The sequence below is a fragment of the Mus musculus genome, chromosome 14, assembly GCF_000001635.26.
Source record: "Mus musculus strain C57BL/6J chromosome 14, GRCm38.p6 C57BL/6J".
Lineage (NCBI taxonomy): Eukaryota > Metazoa > Chordata > Mammalia > Rodentia > Muridae > Mus > Mus musculus.
The window spans coordinates 120247755-120267930 of record NC_000080.6 but is presented as its reverse complement, the minus strand read 5'-3'; positions in this window follow the sequence as shown (position 1 = coordinate 120267930).

Sequence of the window (20176 nt, the reverse complement as noted above, 5' to 3'; positions counted from 1 at the left end):
TCCGGCTCCTAAGTTTTCCTTTTCAAGCAGTTGTTAATGGGAGAAAAATTCCTTGTTGGGGAGAGGAGCTTATGTCCACTTCCACATCTCAGAGCTGGAACCCCGTCTGCCTTGGACCTATGAGGCGGAGCATAGTCTCTGTGCGTTCAAATGCACTCAATCCTGTTGTGTCTAAAACTCTCTTTCTTTGGTGTCTTCTACCCCTCTGGCTCTTACCAACTGTCTGTCTTCCTCTTCTGCATAGTTCCTTGATACCCAAGAGGAGGGTTAGATGAGGATATCCCCTTTAGTCCCGAGTGTTCCAAGCAAGCTCTCTCATGCTCTGCACACTGTCCAGCTGTGGATCTCTGTACTTGGCCCTTCTTCTGCAGGAGGAAGCGTCTCTGATGATGGCTGACTGAGACATGATCTGTAGGTATAGCAGGATGCCACTGGGAATCGTTTTACCTTCTCTTTCGTAGAACAGCAGTACTTGGGTCTTGCCCAGGTCTATGACCTATTTAGTCTCATCCTCTGTGCATCTGAGCAGTGGCGGACATGAGCCCCATCTCATGGAGTGGGCCTTCAATCACATGGTGGTTGGTCACTCCTACAACTTTTGTGCTACTGTTGTATCATGCAGCTAGGTCACCACTGTGTACCAAAGGGTCGGTGTCACCTTTCTCCTCTGGTAGCATGCACAGTGCCTTCAGTATTATGAATACTAGGCAGGATGCAGGAAGGCTCTTGATGGGTGCATTTGCTGGATGGTTGCAGCCTCTACTTTATGTTTCAACAGTTAGAATGCAAAATATCTGAAACAAATAAGTATTTAACCCCAGCTAGTTATTACTGGAATGTGTGTATTTTAATAATTAATTAATTAACTTTGCATCCTGACTGTAGTTTCCTCTCCCTCCTCTCCTCCTGGTCCTCCCCCACCTCCTCTCTTCCTGCATCCACTCTTCCTCCCTTTCTCTTCAGAAAGGGGGTGGGGAGGACCTCTTATGGCTATCAACCCACCTTGGCATATCACATTGCAGTGGATCTAGGCCTATTTCCTACTGAGGCAGCTCATCTAGGGGGAAATGGCTCCAAAGGCAAGCAGCAGAGTCAGAGGCAGTGCCTGCTGCCACTGTTTGGAGCTCCACATGGACCAAGCTACACAACTACTACATATGTGCAGAGGGCCTAGGTCAATCCCTTATAGGCTTCCTGGTTGTCGGCTCTGTCTGTGTGAGCCCCATGGGCCCAAGCTAGTTGATTCTGTGTTTGTTCTTGTGGCATCCTTGACTATTCTGCCTCCTTCAATCCTCTCTCCCCCTCCTCCACAGGATTCCCCAAGATCCACTTAATGTTCGGCTGCGGAGGCTCTGCATCAGTTTCTGCCAGTTGCTAGGTGAAGCCTCTCTGATGACGCTATGCTAGGCTCCTATCTATAAGTATAGCAGAATATCATCAACATGTCAGGGGTGGGCTCCCTCTCATAGCATAGGTCTCAAGCTGGACCAGTCATTAGCTGACCACTGCTGCAATCTCTGCTCGATCTTTGCCCCTGTATGGATTGTGATTCTCGATTGGGCATATGCTGCATAGAAATCTCAAAGCTTGAGATCTGACTGAAAACATTACTCCTATTTCTATTCCGTGCTAGCTTTCATATTTTGCACATTAGATATTTGCTTGTTGTCTTATAGCTGTTGAGGATCCCATTTTGCAAAGATAAAAGTATCATCAGAAGTAAGGTAGTATAATTCTGATACAGAAATTGCAGATCCCTATGGCCTAGCAGTTGGCAGTCCTCAACATAAGTCTTATCTTGACCTTGAAAACAGGAAGCAGTCCAGAGATCCCTGTGAACCCCCAGGGTTCCTGGCACCACAGCCTGGGAACCAGCAGTCAAGCAAGAGCTATAACAGACTGGTCAATGCCAAATTGTCCCACTGGGTTGGGTTTTTTTTTTTTTTTTTTTTTTTGCATGGTTGCATCAGGACTTTTAACCCTGTCCCAAAGACATTTGAAGTTTCAGAGAAAAAGTCAGGCCAGAGGTTATTGAACATGTCCAGCCCTGAACCGGAGATCATTGAAATTTCACAAGTTTTGGGATACGTGTGAAACTATGGTTTTCTAAAGCCACAGATGCTTGTGACCTAAAGGGAGTACTAGGTAAGGCAAAGACAGCTGGGTCCTGCCAGCTCATGTATCTGGCGGAGCTTCTAATAACCTCCAGCTTCCTGCCTGGAAAGTCCTGGTGGTAATCACACAGAAGCAGCAGCAGAGAGAATGCCCCCGACTGGCCATTCTCTGTAGAGGACCTTGCCCATCCTGTGCCTAGTCAGGGAGCATCCCTCTCTTGGGTTGACTCTTATTTCCAATATGGATCGAAGGCTTCTTACCCCTAGCTCTTCCTTCATGTTTCTCAAGAGTCCTCCAATTCTGAATGCTATGTTTCAACAGCATCGTTTTCATCTTCGGTGAGGGAATGACTTCATCAATAACCTTGCTCATTCCTTTGTGAGCAGCCAGGGTGAACATGGGTGGACGGTATACTCATCTGTCGGAGGAGGCACTCCCTCTGCTCTCCTGTGGCACTCATCGCCGTTTGCCACTTCCTATCATGTTTGGTATTTATTGGTAACTGTCTATCTGCTTCTGGGGAAGGTCCGTATCTGACAATCAGGGTCTTCATGTATTTTTCATTGACGTATCACAAAATGCAGTGTAGGACTGATAAGCAATTGTGTTTGGTGCCCAAGGGCAGCATCAAAGCTGGACAGACCCTTCCAAAGGGGACTTGGAGAGTTACTAGAGCCAAGTGTTTGAAGCCAGGGTTGGGGCAGAGTCATAAGGTCAAACTCCAGGACAGTCTATCCTGCTGAGGAATTGGGTCTTCACGTATCTTTGATGTTTGATGAACAGTCCGGATCCCTAGGAAGTGTCTTTCATGCAATGTGGATAACCCTTTTTTTTTTTAATGACATTATATACTTTTTATTTATTTATTTATTTTTATTATATATAAGTACACTGTAGCTGTCTTCAGACACTCCAGAAGAGGGAGTCAGATCTCATTACGGATGGTTGTGAGCCACCATGTGGTTGCTGGGATTTGAACTTCGGACCTTCGGAAGAGCAGTCGGGTGCACTTACCCACTGAGCCATCTCTCCAGCCCGATAACCCATTCTTCAAAAGGGTTGGAATTAAGTGGCTTTTAAAAAGGAGCTCTTTGTGTGATTATGGCTGAGCTCCTAGGACATGAGGCAGAAGAGGCATGGACTCGATATGGTCCTCATGGCTTTGACAATCAACATACACTTTAAAAAGCAACCGATATTGATTTAGTCTAATACAATATCCCTTCTGAAAGACTTCAGGCTATATTTCTTCCTACCTCCGGCTCTTCTCTTTCTACTAGGATCACTACGTGGTCCCCCAGCTACCTAGGTTCTGTGACTTATTCATAATACACAAACTCCATCTGAGACTACAAGATAAAAGATGCATTCCCCAGAGGCTGTCCCCAAGAGTTCAAGCATTTCACGGTGGTCCCAGAAGCGAAGTGAATAGACTGACAAGTGGCTCCAAATGTTCTCGCCGGATCAGATCTGTGCTAAATTGAAGAGTTTGAAGTAATAGGTTTTTATGAGACTTCTTGGAGCTTTGGTTTTGGGAAAGTGCTTTGTAGATCTCCAAGAGTGTGTTGGCCACTGTGTTTGAGAATTTATTTCACCACAGACCCTATTGTTCAAAACACATATAGTTATTATTATGTAGCTGACACCTTTGGGGCCTTTTTTAAAAAAAATATTTGCATTGCCTGTAGATGCATTTTTCAACTCTTGTGCTTGGTCCTCAGTGTGGTCAACGACTTGCAAAGTATACAGTATCTCAGGGGTACATTGTCTCCATTTGGGAAAACACAATTAAGCTGGAGGTTCTGTGAATCCAGCCTACTTTGTCCACCAGTAATTTCAGTCCTGAGGGCCAATTTGGAGATTAATTGCCCAGATTTTCCGACTAGCAAAGGGCCCCCTGGTGGCTGGAGAGTCAACTACACACCTCGCTGTCTTTGCAAATTATACTTCAATCTAAAAATCCAGTCTTCTAATAAAAACTCCAACTTCTGGAAAACATGCTACATTCCTTTTTCCTCTGCTCAGTAGGACACATGCTCATCTCCTCTGGGGTGCTCCTACAGAGAGGACACAAGGATAGGTCATCTATTAAATATTTACATATCGATTATTGTGTGTCTAGCACAGCACCACCAAACACATGACCCTACTTTTGTCTTTACTTTAGACACTAGAAAATAAACCCAAGAAATGAGAAATTCCCAGTAGCATGTCACTAGTGAAAAGAGGAACGCCTTCGCTCAGCAGATGAATCATGCAATACAGTATGAAAATTACGAGACTCGTTAGAAAGGACGAAGCTAAGAGAAACGAAGAAGTGGGACACAGAAAGCAAGCCTGGGATTCTGAGGTGGAGTTGTGAGGAAGAGCCTGTTTCTGAATAATTCTGTATCACTTTGACGATACTCAACAGAAATGTCTTAAAACAGGGAGTATTTATTTGGCTCATGGTTTCAGTCCCTCATAGGACAGTTCTGTTTCCGGCTGTGGGAACACACCATTGAGGATGTCGGTATCAGTGCAGCAGGGACAGAAAGCAAGGCAGGGAAGTGGCCAGGAGTAACATCCTCTGAGACCCACCGCAGTGCACCATTTCCTCCAGTTAGCTACAACCTCTTACAGCTACCAGAACCACCCACTAGCCTCCCAGTCGTGCCACCAGATGGGGGACCAAGTCTTCAAGGTACGAACCTGTTGGGAAACATTCCCTATCCAAACCATGGCAGCTCCCATTAATCAAAGGGCTGTGAAGATGAAGGACTCAGGCTCCCCAAGACAGAACCCGGAACAGCTCTGGGAAGTACCGGGGGTGTATCACTGCTCTTACTCCGGTGACAAAAATTCCTCATCAGTAGCAATTGAAGGAGGGAAGAGTCTACTTCTTCTTTCAGTCTTAGGGCTACTTTCTGCCCTGGTTAGGGAAGCAGGATGGCAGAGCGGAAGATAGGGAAGCTCACAAGTCATGCCCTCGGCCAGCAAGGAGAGAGAAGGAACAGCAAGAGAGGCCGCCCTACGAGCCCCAAGGCCTGCCCGCAGTGGCCCACTGTCTCCAACCAGGGTCCACCAATTAAAATTTCAGAACCTTCACATATAGTGTCACCAACTGGGGCCCAAGTGCTCGAATGCATCTAACTATGGAGAACAGTAGCATTCTAGCCAAGGTAGAAAGTGACTTCAGAGATGAGTTGCTCTGCTTCCAGTTCACTTCTAAAACCCCTTGGGTTTTAATCTATCTGTTGGCCTGTGTTTGTTTGTTAATTTTTCCTTTTATAAGATGTCTCACTGTGTAACCAAAGCTGGTCTTGAACTTGAGCGTTCTTTTGAAGGGCTTCATCTTGAGAGTGCTGGAATAATTATAGGCATATACCACTATGTCAGGTTTGATATATGTTTTTGAAGAATATAATTTTTTAAAGATTTATTTATTATTATATGTAAGTACACTGTAGCTATGTTCAGACACACCAAAAAAGGGCATCAGATCTCATTACGGATGGTTGTGAGCCACCATGTGGTTGCTGAGATTTGAACTCAGGACATTTGGAAGAGCACTGACTGATCTTCCCCGCTGATCCATCTCACCAGCCCAAGAATATAAAATCTTAAATTGACACTGAATGTTCTAACCATTTTCTCCAGGATACTTGCTATATTTTATAGTAAAAATTTTTATCTTTATTTTAAAAATACTTTGTGCAGTGAGACAACATCTGGCTTTGTGTTATTTGCTACTCAAATGAGATCCTGCCATGGATATATTCTTTACCAGGAACAGGCAATTATTCCAGCGAGATCAGAGAGAAAAACAGGTTCACCCTAGCAACCACATCCAGTGTGTGCAGACACTGTTACTTTGTGTCATTCTGGTCCTGGGTCTCTGCACAGAGCTCTGAGCACAGCTTCAGAGACCTCTCTGCCTTTAAGGCTGAAGAAGAAAGAAGGCTGCGTTGTACTGGGCCATTCCTGAGTCATTCTCTTTATGAGTGGGTCTCCTCGGCCGCAAAACACGTGACACGTGTTTCTATGCTACTTCCTGCGCTTCCTACACGGGTTTGCCTGCCTGTATCCTGCGCTTCGTACACGGGTTTGCCTGCCTCTATCATACCTCTTTCAAGCTGGTATCCAGACACTCCTGTGGTTGCCAGCCTCACCAATGAACCCAACCGTTTGCTAATGAGACAATTTTTTTGTGCCAAGTAGTCCAGTCCTGAGATGTGTGGAGATTATAGGAGGGTGGCAGAGTTCGAAGATTATACTCTCTGTGGGGGTTTCCAGCCCCTATTTTTGAGGGCTGAGAAACAGCAACATATTCTTTGGAATACCTTTAAAGAAGAGATTTCGAATGCCTGAATGTTTGTGGCTATTTAAAATCTCCATGTGGAGTCTCGAAGTGTGTTACCTCACAAATCCAACGTCGTGATTTCCTCAGTACTAGCCCACTCCTTCTTCTTTCCTCTCGTCCTCCATAACAGCAAACTATCGTTACCCAAATGACTGACTCTTCACATCCAAACATCCATCACACACCGGGAACATGATGTCCTCTGTGAGTCCTCTTTGTAGAAATTCCAAGTCTGGCTTTTTTCTCAAAATAAGTAGTATAGTTAAAACCCACACTTGTTATGTTTCCACCCACTGGCATGTTTCTATCGACAGGAAAATATTTCTGGTCAACAAACAGACAGCTATTCACGTGAGTGTTGCACTGTGGGAAAATCAGACTGAGCCTTTAAAAGTCAATGCTGGCTGATGAGACAGGTTCTTCTACCTGTGCTGGGCACACATTAATGTCAGGCTCTCAAAGGAATTCACAAAGTTCTTACTTTGCTGGGTTCCTGACTGAGAAACACAGATGATATTTTTCATCTATTTAAATCTTAAGAGTTATTTTTAACACAATTAAGCATTTATAACTCCACTTTAAAGATACACACTTTTGAGTTACATAACTCACCGAACTATTATTTTGGACTGCACTTCGGAAAATTCTCTCACCTCAAGATTTCACACTTAGATATAATGAGAACATTTTCTCTTGGTTAGAAGCCAATGTCTTTCCTTTAAAGGACTTTGAAATTTCTTATTTTGTAATCTATTTAGTTACTTATTGTCTGTAGGTAGGTGGGGTAGATGCTTGCTTGACACTGCATGCTTATGGAGGTCACAGGACACATTGTGAGAATTGGTTCTCTACTTTATTATGTGAATTCTTGGGTTGAACTGAGGTCATTGGCTTGACAGCAAGAGCCTTTAACCACTGCCTATCTCTCTAACCCTTAAAGGAAATTGTGATATTCCCCAACTTGTAGGAATGTGTGCAACTCTACCAAGTGAGTGATGAACACACATTTTTCATCCTGAATCAACTAACAAGTACTCATTGCTTTAATTGCATGATCTGATGCCCCAATAAGGAACATGTCTCCGTTTTCAAAGGGACAAAAGAGCTAGCTGATTTATCTTCAGATCTGCAGTCCTGTGAAGATTATTAAGCATTCATTACACACTCATGAGATGCACTTTACAGTAATTTACTGCTTCCTAGTGGATCTGGGAAGTGACTTCCTTCAGGTATAGTAAGAGAGGCAGAGTGGATTGCAGACAATCCTAGGTATTCAGGGGAGTGTATACACTAAGGAAGCCCCTTAGCAAACTGCAGCTAATTGTCAGGTACAAGTTAGCTCCAAAACATAAACAAAGATTCATGCCCCACCTCTGCCAACTTGATAATGCTGAGCAAGGGTTTGCCAAGTGAAATTCTGATGCATTATCTTGTTTAGAGGAAAATAAGGGTAAGATTGCCTTGGGGAAAACAGAAATGTAGAGAATTTATTGGAATATTCTGAAAGAAAAAAAAACAGAGATTTAACTAAAATGCCGTTGATTTGTCCAAAATATATCTTCGTGGGAATCTTGATCATTTCTGTGTCTTGTTAGCTAGTGACGTGGTCAGCTTGAGTATTTGATCCACCTTTAAAAACATGTATGTTCAGTGGAAAACATAGCTATTCCTCAGACAAAGAAGTTCTTTGTAATAATTCACTCTTGATCCATTTGATTGCTGGACGAATATCCAGGTTCATTCTTGTAACCATGGGCTACATAGTCTTGTAACCATGGGTAACCCAGTCTTGTAACTATAGGTACACAGTCTTGTAACCATGGGCATACAGTCTTGTCACCATGGGTACACAGTCTTGTAACCATGGGCACACAGTCTTGTCACCATGGGTACACAGTTTTGTAACCATGGGTACACAATCTTGTAACCATGGGGTACACTTTTGTAACTGTGGGGTAACAGCCTTGTAACCATGGGCTACACACTCTTGTAACCATGGTATCACATATTTAAATACCCAGAACATTATTCATGTATCAGTTATCCTTCCAAAATCAACATTCTTAAAGTATGTGCACACTTAGAGTTGGATAATATCCAATGTGTTCAACTTATATACCTACCCGGTAAACAGCATTAGGTGAAGGTTAAACCTGGTGGATTCTCTTAGGGTCTGACTACCTTTGGATCTACTCTATGTTTCTTCTCTGATTGTTTTTAAATTCTCTTATGATTCTCTCAAATTCTTCTCAAGGCCTTGACCCACATGTATCTTCCACTAAGATTCTTTCTCATTGCCCCTAATGGTGTAGGAACTAAGGACTAGGATTCCGTATCTCAGAAGGCTAGAGAGAAAAACAATGAATTAGCTTTCTAGAATTGAAGTAGCAGACCTGTTCTATTGTACTATCTGAGCCAGGCTGCAGGTCTCTCAAATGGCACCCATTTCAGCTCCGCAAATGAACATATATATGACTGAAGCACAGGTGTGACTATTCAGACTGTGTGCGAGGCCACCTCATCCGACAGGTCAGAGTAAAGAAGCACCCTTTGAGCCCTACATTTATTAACTAGTGCCTTCCAACTCTAAGATATTCCCAAAGCTTTTTCTTCCTAAAAATCTCACCTTGCAAAATGGCTTAAGACTTAAAGAGCCATAGTTAGGGGATTTATTTGGGAAATATTGCATTTCTGGAGATACCCAATGTATACGAGAGTAATAAAGACCCTGAGAAGTTCTGCAGGAAAGAAATGTATAATACTATTGAACCCCAAATGGATAGCTCCTATTGATAGAATAGTTACGCCCTGGGAAACACAGGTCTTCAGGGTAGCAAGCTCAGGGAGTAAGAATTCCGTCTGAGCAGAAACAACTGTTTGGACTCACCTTGAGTGAGTGGCTAGCATTTTCAAGTCCATTTTAGTAAACATGATGAAACTAGTCACTGGTGCTTTTCCACAAGCTGATGGAGGTTTACAGCTGCCCTGTATGGGGAGTGGGGACAGAGGCGACTGAAATACAGGGAGAAAACAGCAAGTGGAGGAAAGGGAGACAGAGGAGACCCAGGGCATCCTGGAAGGCCAAGCCTGTTGCTCACCTAGCCTTGTGGAATTCCTTGTTCAAGGCCCCACTACTTCACTAGCTTCACTACATTTACACTAGCTTCAGTGTAAACGCACGCACGTTGCTGACCCCAGATCCCACTCTTCGCCCAAGCTCATTTCTGCTTCAGTTCTTGTGGAGATAGTACATCGTTGTTAACATTATTAAAGGTAATCCAAGAGGCATTGAGAATAGTGGGAGGATCTAGGAGCTAATCAGCCCCAGCGCAGGCTCATCTCTCTTAGTCTTAGCCTGAGATCCCTGGGCCCTAGGAGGCTTCATTGCTGTGATAGAAAGGGGCACTTCCCAGAACTCATTAGTTCTTAGGAAATGATAAATGCCCAATAAACACTGCCTGTTGTTTTCAGTGTGGGTCATAGCCTAGTTCTAATATTATGCAAGTTTTATAGCCTGGGCTTGATTTTCACTGTCAGTAACAAAAGGTAGAATTCTCCTTGTCTTCCCACTCCTATCAGCTGAGTGAAGGCTGAGAGGTCAGAATCTATGAAAATGAACCACAGACTCCTGGAATAGCCTGGGTGCTATCCCCAGCAGCCGTGTCGTGAATGAGGTGGACAAAGCTGGCATGGAGGTAGAAAGCACCCCTGCTTCCTTATTTTCTCTCAGAGGCTCAGCAGCAAATGCATCCCAGGTAGATTTTGCTGGGTCAGATGATTTCTTGCTGAGTCATGACTATGGATACAACTGAGAGAGACAAAGGGATGTTTGCCGGGGGCTGACGCCATCTCTAGCTACATATTTGCTTTTTATCGATTGATTTAATAGCTTTGATCTTTGATCTCAGAAATAGCCCTGTGTGTTACATAAGAGTAAAGCCACTCCAGTCCCGGTGAGGCAGAGTGAACACCTGGGTTATAAAACAAAAACAGGTGAAGAATCAGATTCGCCAGATGTACTAGGCTTTCCCTACCTCTCTGGGTTTTTGTCTTCACATATTTGATTAAATTTAAAATTAAAATTTAACGTTGGTTGTGCGTTTAACACAGAGATCCATTTTGATGACACATTGCGGTGGGGCAGGGTTGAATTTTGTGTTCTATCTGGGTCAGCTGAGTAAATCAACAGCATTAACGAGCTTTATTAAATCATCTTAGTAAAAGCCCCGCTGTCGTAACTGTTTACTTAACTCTACATCCAACCAAAACAGCTGCCACCCACCCCCTGACGGATTCTGTTCTGAACGGGAGTTCTTTTCTTAGGAGGGAAGATAGCAGAGGGGTTGCAATCCAAAGGCAGTCTATTGAGAGTCCATTAAAGGACACTCTGTGACAAAGTAGCCTCCAGATAGACCCCGACTTCCTATTAAGAAGGAATACAGTGCAAGGAGTGCAGTCAAGGAAAACATTTTGCTCTTGTCTTTTACTTTATTTTATTTCGTTTGTGGTGTGTGTGTGTGCGTGCACACTCATGCTTGAGTGCTTGCCCATGCTTAGGGAACTGCACACACATGTGGGGTCCAGAAGAGGAAGATGTCAGACATTTCCCTTTATCACGAGGTCTCTCACTTGTAGCCCACGTCTGGCTTTTATGTGGGTGCTGAGGAGGATTTCGACTCAGATCCTCCTGTTTACACAGTGAGCGCTTTTAACTGCTGAGCCGAATACAAGCCTCTTGCTTTATTTGACTTTGCATTGCTTTGGCTCCTGGGACAGGATCAGCTTGTGGTTCTCCATCTTTGGAGTATATCACCACCCCTGACTTCTGCCATACACACACACACACACACACACACACACACACACACACACACACACACACAGAGAGAGAGAGAGAGAGAACTCTGCAAAGGCCACTTAATTCCTCTAGAGCCAGCTGCATTGACTCAGAAACCAATGTCTGCTGAGATTTGGAGCCATGCTGGTGTGAGATGGGAAACAGCCCTTCCTACTCCTTAAGAAGAATTACCACAAATAAACCCACCAACCATTTAAATATTTTTAAACGTATGTGTTTACGTGTGCATCTGTGTACATGTGTCAGCACCTGAGTGCAGTCCCAGCTGTGACCAAAAGAGGGCACTGGATCCCTGGTAGCAGAAGTTACAGATGGTTGTGAGCTACTCAGCCACTGTGATGGGAACATGTCTCTGGTCTTCTGTGAGAGCCAGAACACCTCCTAACCACTGAGTCATCTCTCTAAGCCCTTCTATCTGTCATTTAATTGGTATACTATTAACAAAATTTTCAGTGTTCTTAAGATAGTGTGCCTGTTTTCTTTCCATTTAAACTGTAAATCTAACCAGCAGATGGAAGTAAATTCCCTAATTAAAACAACTGAATTCTGTTTATGAAACAAAGGTAGAATTCCTCAGTTTAGTTGCACGTTGCTAACAGCTTGATTATATATGCCCCTAGCTGGATAAAACCATCTTCTGTTGAATAGATGTTGGAAATGTTTAAAATGCAGAGATGTTCCCAGATACATTAACAAGCTTTGCATGACCTGTGGTGTTCCATGGGAAAGTGGTAGCTGCTGAGTGGAGAAGATCTTACATGTGGCCTGCAGGAGAAGGTCACGTGGCTGCTGTCCCCCACGAAGAAGACATGTGTCACTGCGGCCAATGTTTCAGACTGACACAGCCTCCAGAGACAGATTAGGTGGCAGGCAGAGGCAGCCCACTTTGGCTGCTTTGGTTCCTATGGCAGTGTGTGCATGTATGTGCATGTATGTGCATGTATGTGTGCATGTATGAGTGTATGCTGCATGTGTGCAGCCAAGCATTACAAGGCCATCGTCTTTGTCACCTCTGCTCAGTATTGCTTTGGCTATCTGTGCTTCTATATGAGTTCTATGATTGGTTTCTATTTATATGAGGCTTATCATCAGATTTTATGGGGACATACTATGTAAACCATTTTGAGTAATATGGATGTTTTAACATTGAGTATTCCTATTCATGAACAAGATATGTCTTTCCATTTATTGATGTCATTGTGAATATCTTCCTTGAGTGTCTTATAATTTTCATTGTAGATATCTTTTATCTGCTTGGTGAATTTATTCATAGTTCTTCTGGTAGAATTGGAAATGGGATTGCTTTCTTGATTTCCTTTTTAGCTGGTGTACTGTTGGTTCGCAGTGACGTGGCGGCTTCTACATGTTGATTTTGTGTTCTGTAACTACCAGATTTACCAGGTCAAACGGTTTTCTTGGTGGAAAACTTAGGTTTTTCTACGAATAAGATTGTGTTGTCTGCAATCAGGGCTAATTTGTCTTCCTCCTTTCCAATTTGGATGTTATTTATTTCTCTCTCTTGCCTAATTGCTCTGGCTAGGACTTCTAGTATATTGAACAAATGTGACAAAACAAGACATCCTTTCTCTTGATCCAGATTTTAGAAAAAATGCTTTTCACATTCCTGGGTTCCGTGTGATGTTGTTTGTGTGTTTGAAGCACACAGTGTGATTACATGGAAGTATGTTCTCTCTGCACCTACTTTAGTGAGCATTTTACCATGAAAGGAGGTGGAATACAACAGGCAAATGAATGAACTACTCTATTTAGTTCCAAATTTTACATTTTGTACTCATTTTCCTTGTGGGCTTCCTCTGCTCATTCACTGTCCATTCAGTTAGATCCATCTATTTCTCAGGCAGTCTCTGTGCTGGCTTGGGTTGTAGATACCCTTGAGCTACTGAAGAACAAAGGCGAGAGAGAGAGAGAGAGAGAGAGAGAGAGAGAGGGAGAGAGAGAGAGAGAGAGAGAGCGCTCAGTGGTCAAGAGCATCTGCTGCTTGTGCAGAGGATTTGAGTTCATTCCCAGGACCCCCATGCTGGCTCATAACCAGTTATCACTCCCGTTCCAGGGAATCAGATGTTCTCTTCTGGTTTCTACAGGCATTGCAGTCAGATGGTGCACATACATCCATGCAGGCAAAAAATATACTTGCATACAATAAAATGATAAAAAAATTAAAGGTATAAAGCACACATAGACACATACCTTTCTAGAGAAAAGAAAGATTGTCAGTAACTTAATGAAATACCATGTGTCAGCATAGTACACATGTCAGCATAGTAGATGTGTTATAGACTTGTGAGAGACAGGGGTACAGAATTCAGGGTCTGGCAGGTGTCTCTAACATCAATTAGAGGTCAGAGGCAACTCCATCAAGAAACTTGAATTTGGTTAAACACTAAGAGAAAGCAGGTCAGCAAGCAGTGGAGATACCAGAGAAGAGGGTGTTTCTGAGACAGAGGAAAGTGCAGTAAGCAGATCTCCAGGGGAGTCTAAGCTCCCCTGGAGCACAGAGGGACAGCAATGGAAGTGCCCAGAAAAGGGGGCAACTCAGCAGTAATGGGAAGATGGCTTTTCTACACTGGGCATAAGCTAAGATAGTGCTCTGAAGGTTTGGGCCTCATTACTAGGGTTGTTTATCCATTAAATTCACCCAATTCTGTACATGAATTACAATGCCAGGGTTCGTTTGCAAATCCCACATTGAAATGAGCTTTGGCAAAATTCTGACACTGCCTCACCTCAAAGCCTAAACTTCTTTTGTAAAGCAATCCACCTTGATGTTTCCACGTACAAGCGACCTATTTTGAGAGTAAAGTTCTTTTTCTTTTGTTTTTTTTTGTTTTGTTTTGTTTTGTTTTGTTGTTTTGTTTTGTTTTTTTTTTTGAGACAGGGTTTCTCTGTATAGCCCTGGCTGTCCTGGAACTCACTCTGTAGACCAGGCTGGCCTGGAACTCAGAAATCCACTTGCCTCTGCCTCCCGAGTGCTGGGATTAAAGGCTCAGGGCAATGTGAATTCTAACAACAGAGATACTTTGCTATAATTTCCCTGTCTCTGGTCCAGCACCTGGAGACCCGTGCGTCTGTACAGCTAACAACTTTGTTTTTCATAAAGGAAGGACGAGAGGACTGGAATGAAAAGAGAAATACAGACCACGAAGAGAAGACAAAGGTCCAACGCTGGAACAATTTCTTTGACAAAGGACCAAATCTTCCCAATTTGCTGGAGGCCCCAGGCCAAATGTGGCAGTGAAGAGAGTCACTTCACAGATGGGGGCGGGGTTCCACATTGTTGTGATCTGGATAGGAGTTTGTCTTCATAACGGGGAGCATTTCCTGTTCCCGTCTCCTTCCATCCTACAGCCTAGCCTGTCATATCACGGCTGCAAGGTGTCTGCGATCCTCCGTAGGCAGCACTCCTAGCTCAGGCCCTGCAGAGGTCATTGGCTCACTGCAGCAGACGAGAAGTGGAGTTGAGGTTGCTACAGAGAAAAGGGCTTCTTCCAAATAACAGTGGCAGCAGTGGTGACACGTGTTAGGTGACGCTCAGTGATTACAAATGCACTTGGGACATCTGAAGATGATTTGCAGAGTCTTTATAAAAGCCTTCTCTACCTGGAGAGCTAGGTTCAGGATAGTCTAAAACTTTGACCTTGCTCACTTTGTCTCTAAGGCCCCTTCTCATCAGCTCTGTGCTCCATAACTGGGATCGGTCTGTCTGTCTATCTGTCTGCCTGCCTATCTATTATCTGTCTGTCTGTCTGTCTCTCTATCTTCTAAGTTTTTATCGTGGAAAACCACGATCATGACTGGAGCAGTGGGATGAACGTGATGACCTCTCATGCATGCATCGCCCGACCTCAGTAATTACCACCAACAGCCAGCCCTGTTCATCTATTTCTCTTCTCCAGCAAAATATTATTTTGAATTAAATCCAAGACACCGGAGCAGTTCATGTGTAAATATCCCAGCATGTGTTTCTAAATGAGAACTTTAAAAACATATTAATGTATATAATCACCGTACCATTATTACATCTAAAAATATTCATGAGAAGACTCTCATTTCAAATGTCTCCTCGCAATCTGTGGTTTAACTACAAGGCCGTGATCTAGTAGGCATTGTACAATATTATACAGGAGAAAAACCAAATCTATCATCCCAATCACAATATCTGTACTTAGGCATTAAACATCAATACTATTTGAGCATATGAGACTGTTTTTTTTCCAATTTTTTATTAGGTATTTTCTTCATTTACATTTGAAATGCTATCCCGAAAGTCCCCCATATCCTCCACCCACCCACTCTGCTATCCACCGACTCCCACTTCTTGGCCCTGGTATTCCTCTGTACTGGGGCATATAAAGTTGGCAAGACCAAGGGGCCTCTCTTCCCAATGATGGCCAACTAGGCCATCTTCTGCTGCATATGCAGCTAGAGACAAGAGATCTGGGGGTACTGGTTAGTTCATATTGTTGTTCCACCTACAGGGTTGCCGACCCCTTTAGCTCCTTGGGTACTTTCTCTAGCTCCTCCATTGGGGGCCCTGTATTCCATCCAATAGCTGACTGTGAGCATCCACTTCTGTGTTTGCCAGGCACTGGCATAGCCCCACAAGAGAAAGCTATATCAGGGTCCTTTCAGCAAAATCTTGCTGGCTTATGCAATGGTGTCTGCGTTTGATGGCTGATTATGGGATGGATCCCAGGGGGCGGCAGTCTCTGAATGGTCCATCCTTTCGTCTCAGCTCCAAACTTTGTCTCTGTAACTCCTTCCATGGGTATTTTGTTCCCAATTCAAAGAAGTGGCGAAGTGTTCACACTTTGGTCTTCGTTCTTCTTGAGTTTCATGTGTTTTGCAAATTGTATCTTGGGTATTCTAAGTTTCTGGGCTAATATCCACTTATCAGTGAGTGCATATCATGTGAGTTCCTTTGTGATTGGGTTATCTCACTCAGGTTTAGAAATTCTTTGGTGGAATTTTTAGGGTCACTTATATATACTATCATATCATCTGCAAATAGTGATATTTTGACTTCTTCCTTTCCAATTTGTATCCCCTTGACCTCCTTTTGTTGTCAAATTGCTCTGGCTAGGACTTCAAGTACTATATTGAATAGGTAAGGAGAAAGTGGACTAGTCCACTTTAGTGAGATTGCTTCCAACTTCTCTCCATTTACTTTGATGTTGGCTACTGGTTTGCTGTAGATTGCTTTTATTATGTTTAGGTATGGGCCTTAAATTCCTGATCTTTCCAAGACTTTTATCATGAATGGGTGTTGGATCTTGTCAAATGTTTTCTTAGCATCTAATGAGATGATCATGTAGTTTTTGTCTTTGAGTTTGTTTAAATAGTGAATTATGTTGATGGATTTCTGTATATTAAACCATCTGTGTATCCCTGGGATGAAGCCTACTTGGTCAGGATGGATGATCGTTTTTGATGTATTCTTGGATTCGGTTAGCGAGAATTTTATTGAGTATTTTTGCATCGATATTCATAAGGGAAATTGGTCTGAAGTTCTCTATCTTTGTTGGGTCTTTATATGGTTTAGGTATCAGAGTAATTGTGGCTTCATAGAATGAATTGGGTAGAGTACCTTCTGTTTCTATTTTGTGGAATAGTTTGAGAAGAACTGGAATTAGATCTTCTTTGATGGTCTGATAGAACTCTGCACTAAACCCATCTGGTCCTGGGCTTTTTTGGTTGGGAGATTATTAATGACTGCTTCTATTTCTTTAAGGTATATTGTACGCCAGCTCCAATTAAATGTTTTCCTCTATAAGAGCTGCTGTGGTCATGGTGTTTCTTCACAGCAATATAAACCATAACTAAGATAAGCCCTTACTACACAGTTTTTGTCACAAAATAAAGCTCCCCATCAGATAGGGGACTAATATCCAATATATATATATATATATAAAGTGTTAGAGTTGGGATTCTGTTCTTGTGGCTATCTTCTTTTAGGTTTGTTGAAGGATTACTTTCTTGCTTCTTCTAGGCCATAGTTTCTGTCCTTGTATTCATTTTTTTCTGTCATTATCTTTTGAAGGGCTGGATTTGTGGAAAGATATTGTGTGAATTTGGTTTTGTCATGGAATACTTTGGTTTCTCCATCTATGGTAATTGAGAGTTTGGCTGGGTATAGTAACCTGGGCTGGCATTTGTGTTCTCTTAGTGTCTGTATAACATCTGTCCAGGATCTTCTGGCTTTCATAGTCTCTGGTGAGAAGTCTGAAGTAATTTTAATAGGCCTGCCTTTATATGTTACTTGACCTTTTTCCCTTATTGCTTTTAATATTTTGGCTTTATTTAGTGCATTTGTTGTTCTGATTATTATGTGTCGGGAGGAATTTCTTTTCTGGTCCAGTCTATTTGGAGTTCTGTAGGCTTCTTGAATGTTCATGGGCATCTCTTTCTTTAGGTTTGGGAAGTTTTCTTCTATAATTTTGTTGAAGATATTTGCTGGCCCTTTGAGTTGAAAATCTTCATTCTCATCTACTCCTATTATCCACAGGTTTGGTCTTCTCATTGTGTCCTGGATTACCTGGATGTTTTGAGTTAAGATCTTTTTGCATTTTGCATTTTCTTTGATTGTTGTATCCATGTTCTCTATGGAATCTTCTGCACCTGAGATTCCCTCTTCCATCTCTTGTATTCTGTTGCTGATGCTCGTATCTATGGTTCCTGATTTCTTTCCTAGGGTTTCTATCTCCAGAGTTGTCTCCCTTTGGGTTTTCTTTATTGTTTCTACTTCCATTTTTAGATCCTGGATGGTTTTGTTCAATTCCATCACCTGTTTGGTGGTGCTTTCCTGTGATAACTCTCTAAGGGATTTTTGTTTTTTCTCTTTGAAGGCTTCTATCTGTTTACCTGTGTTTTCCTGTATTTCCTCCATCATCATCATAAGAAGTGACTTTAGATCCATGTCTTGCTTTTCTGGTGTGATGGTGTATCCAGGACTTCCTATGGTGGGAGAGTTTGGTTCTGTTGATGCCAAGTAACCTTGGTTTCTGTTGCTTCTGTTCTTAAGCTTGCCTCCTGCCATCTGATTATCTCAATATATCTGATTGGAGCCTGTTCTTCCTATAATCCCAGTTGATTCAGGACTCCTCACAGTCCAGCTTTCTCTGTGATCCTTTGATTGTGGGTTCCTGTGAACCTGAGATTCTGGGTGTGTCAGAGTTCTTGGCAGTCAAGTTCCTCTGAGACCCTGAAATGCTGGTGTGACCCAGCTCCTGTTATCCTGGGATCCTGTTTTCCTAAGATCCTGGACACATTACAGTGCCTGGAAGTGGTGTCTCCTTTGAGGAGCGTGGAGCTATCTGGTCTGTGGTCCTAAAATCATGTGAAGAGTCCTCTAGGGACTGTGGGGGTGTAAGCCAACACCGAGCCCAAAGTGACTTGGAGCTGGCACCGAGACCGGAAGGGACTTGTGCCCCTGGTCAGGCCGGTTTTCTGCTTCCCTAATGCTGTCTCAGGTCCCTCGAGAAAGAGAAGTTGAGTTCCACACACCAGTGGTCCTAAGATCACGTGGAGAGTCCTCTAGGCACCGCGGTGGTGTCCGCCAAATCCGTGCCCAAGGTGACCCAGAAAATGAGACTGTTTTATGTGCAAGTTGTTTATGCAGTGTGATAGCAATGTAATTTAGAAAGTCAATATTAAAATTTTTAGTTCTTGCATGTCTTATACAAACTCTCCTGTAACCCCTGTTGTCTTATGCAACTGGTATATAATATAAAATATATACATAAATATCATATAATATATAATTATATATAAAATGTTCAAATCTTATGCAGGCTATGATATCAGTAGATCTACTAGTAAGCTCTTAAAGAATTTTATTTAATAAAAAAAGTTATCCCCACTGGAAAAAAATCTGTGAAGATTTGTAAAAGGAGAAATGTTAGTATTTAAAATTAATTGTAAGTAAGTGATCCTAAGTGGTTTCTTCCCTCTGATGCTGTACCTGTGTATGTGACTACATACCCACCATCCACTGATGCATTCACAGGCTATTGGTCTGTGTGCTTACCCATACACATAGCAAGGATCATGTCAAAAAGTAGGCCTTAACTCTCTATGCTCTTGCCTTGGCCTTTAAAGTTGTGATTACAGGTATAATCCCACCATGCTCAGCTAAGAAGGCTTTAAAAAATAGTATGTGTAAAGAAACTCTTACTTCTTACAATCCAGCACCTGAAGAACATGATAAATATGATTGACTTTTTAAGTGTTGTGAAGAGAGAAAAGAAGTAATTGCAAACTCTGGGGTTTGTGTGCCCCCAAGGGAGGATGACGGTTTGAAGCTCTGCTTTTCTTTTGCTGATTGGATGACTCTCACCCAACCTCATTTCACCAAGAAGAACGCAATGGGTCATTAAATGCTCATCACTCCAGGTCTGCAAGGAAGAAGTGGTTTTCAAATAAAGTTTATTTTCTTCTTTTTTTCCAGAGTTTACGAGCTTGATGAGTGAAAGAGGGAAATGATCTCAAGGAGAGAAGAGAGTCTGAGGTGGGGAAAAAAGTAGAATGGGGAAAGAACATTGAAGTCTCATAAGCAGTTTCAAAGGAAGTGGGGCAAGGGAGAGGTCAGCCAGTAGGTAAGCAGGAGGATCTGAGTTCGATTCCTCAGCACCCGAGTAAAAAGGCAAGCTGAACCGTTCTTGTCTCTATAACTCAAGCATGGAGGTAGGGGTAGACAATCGGATCCTGAGATAGCTAATGAGAGATTCTAGTCTAGTGAGAGATTTTGGCAAGGCAGTGGGTGGAGAAAGTCTAGAATCTGCATGTACATGCACACTTATACCAAATATACCATACATATAGCACATACACATGATCCATATACC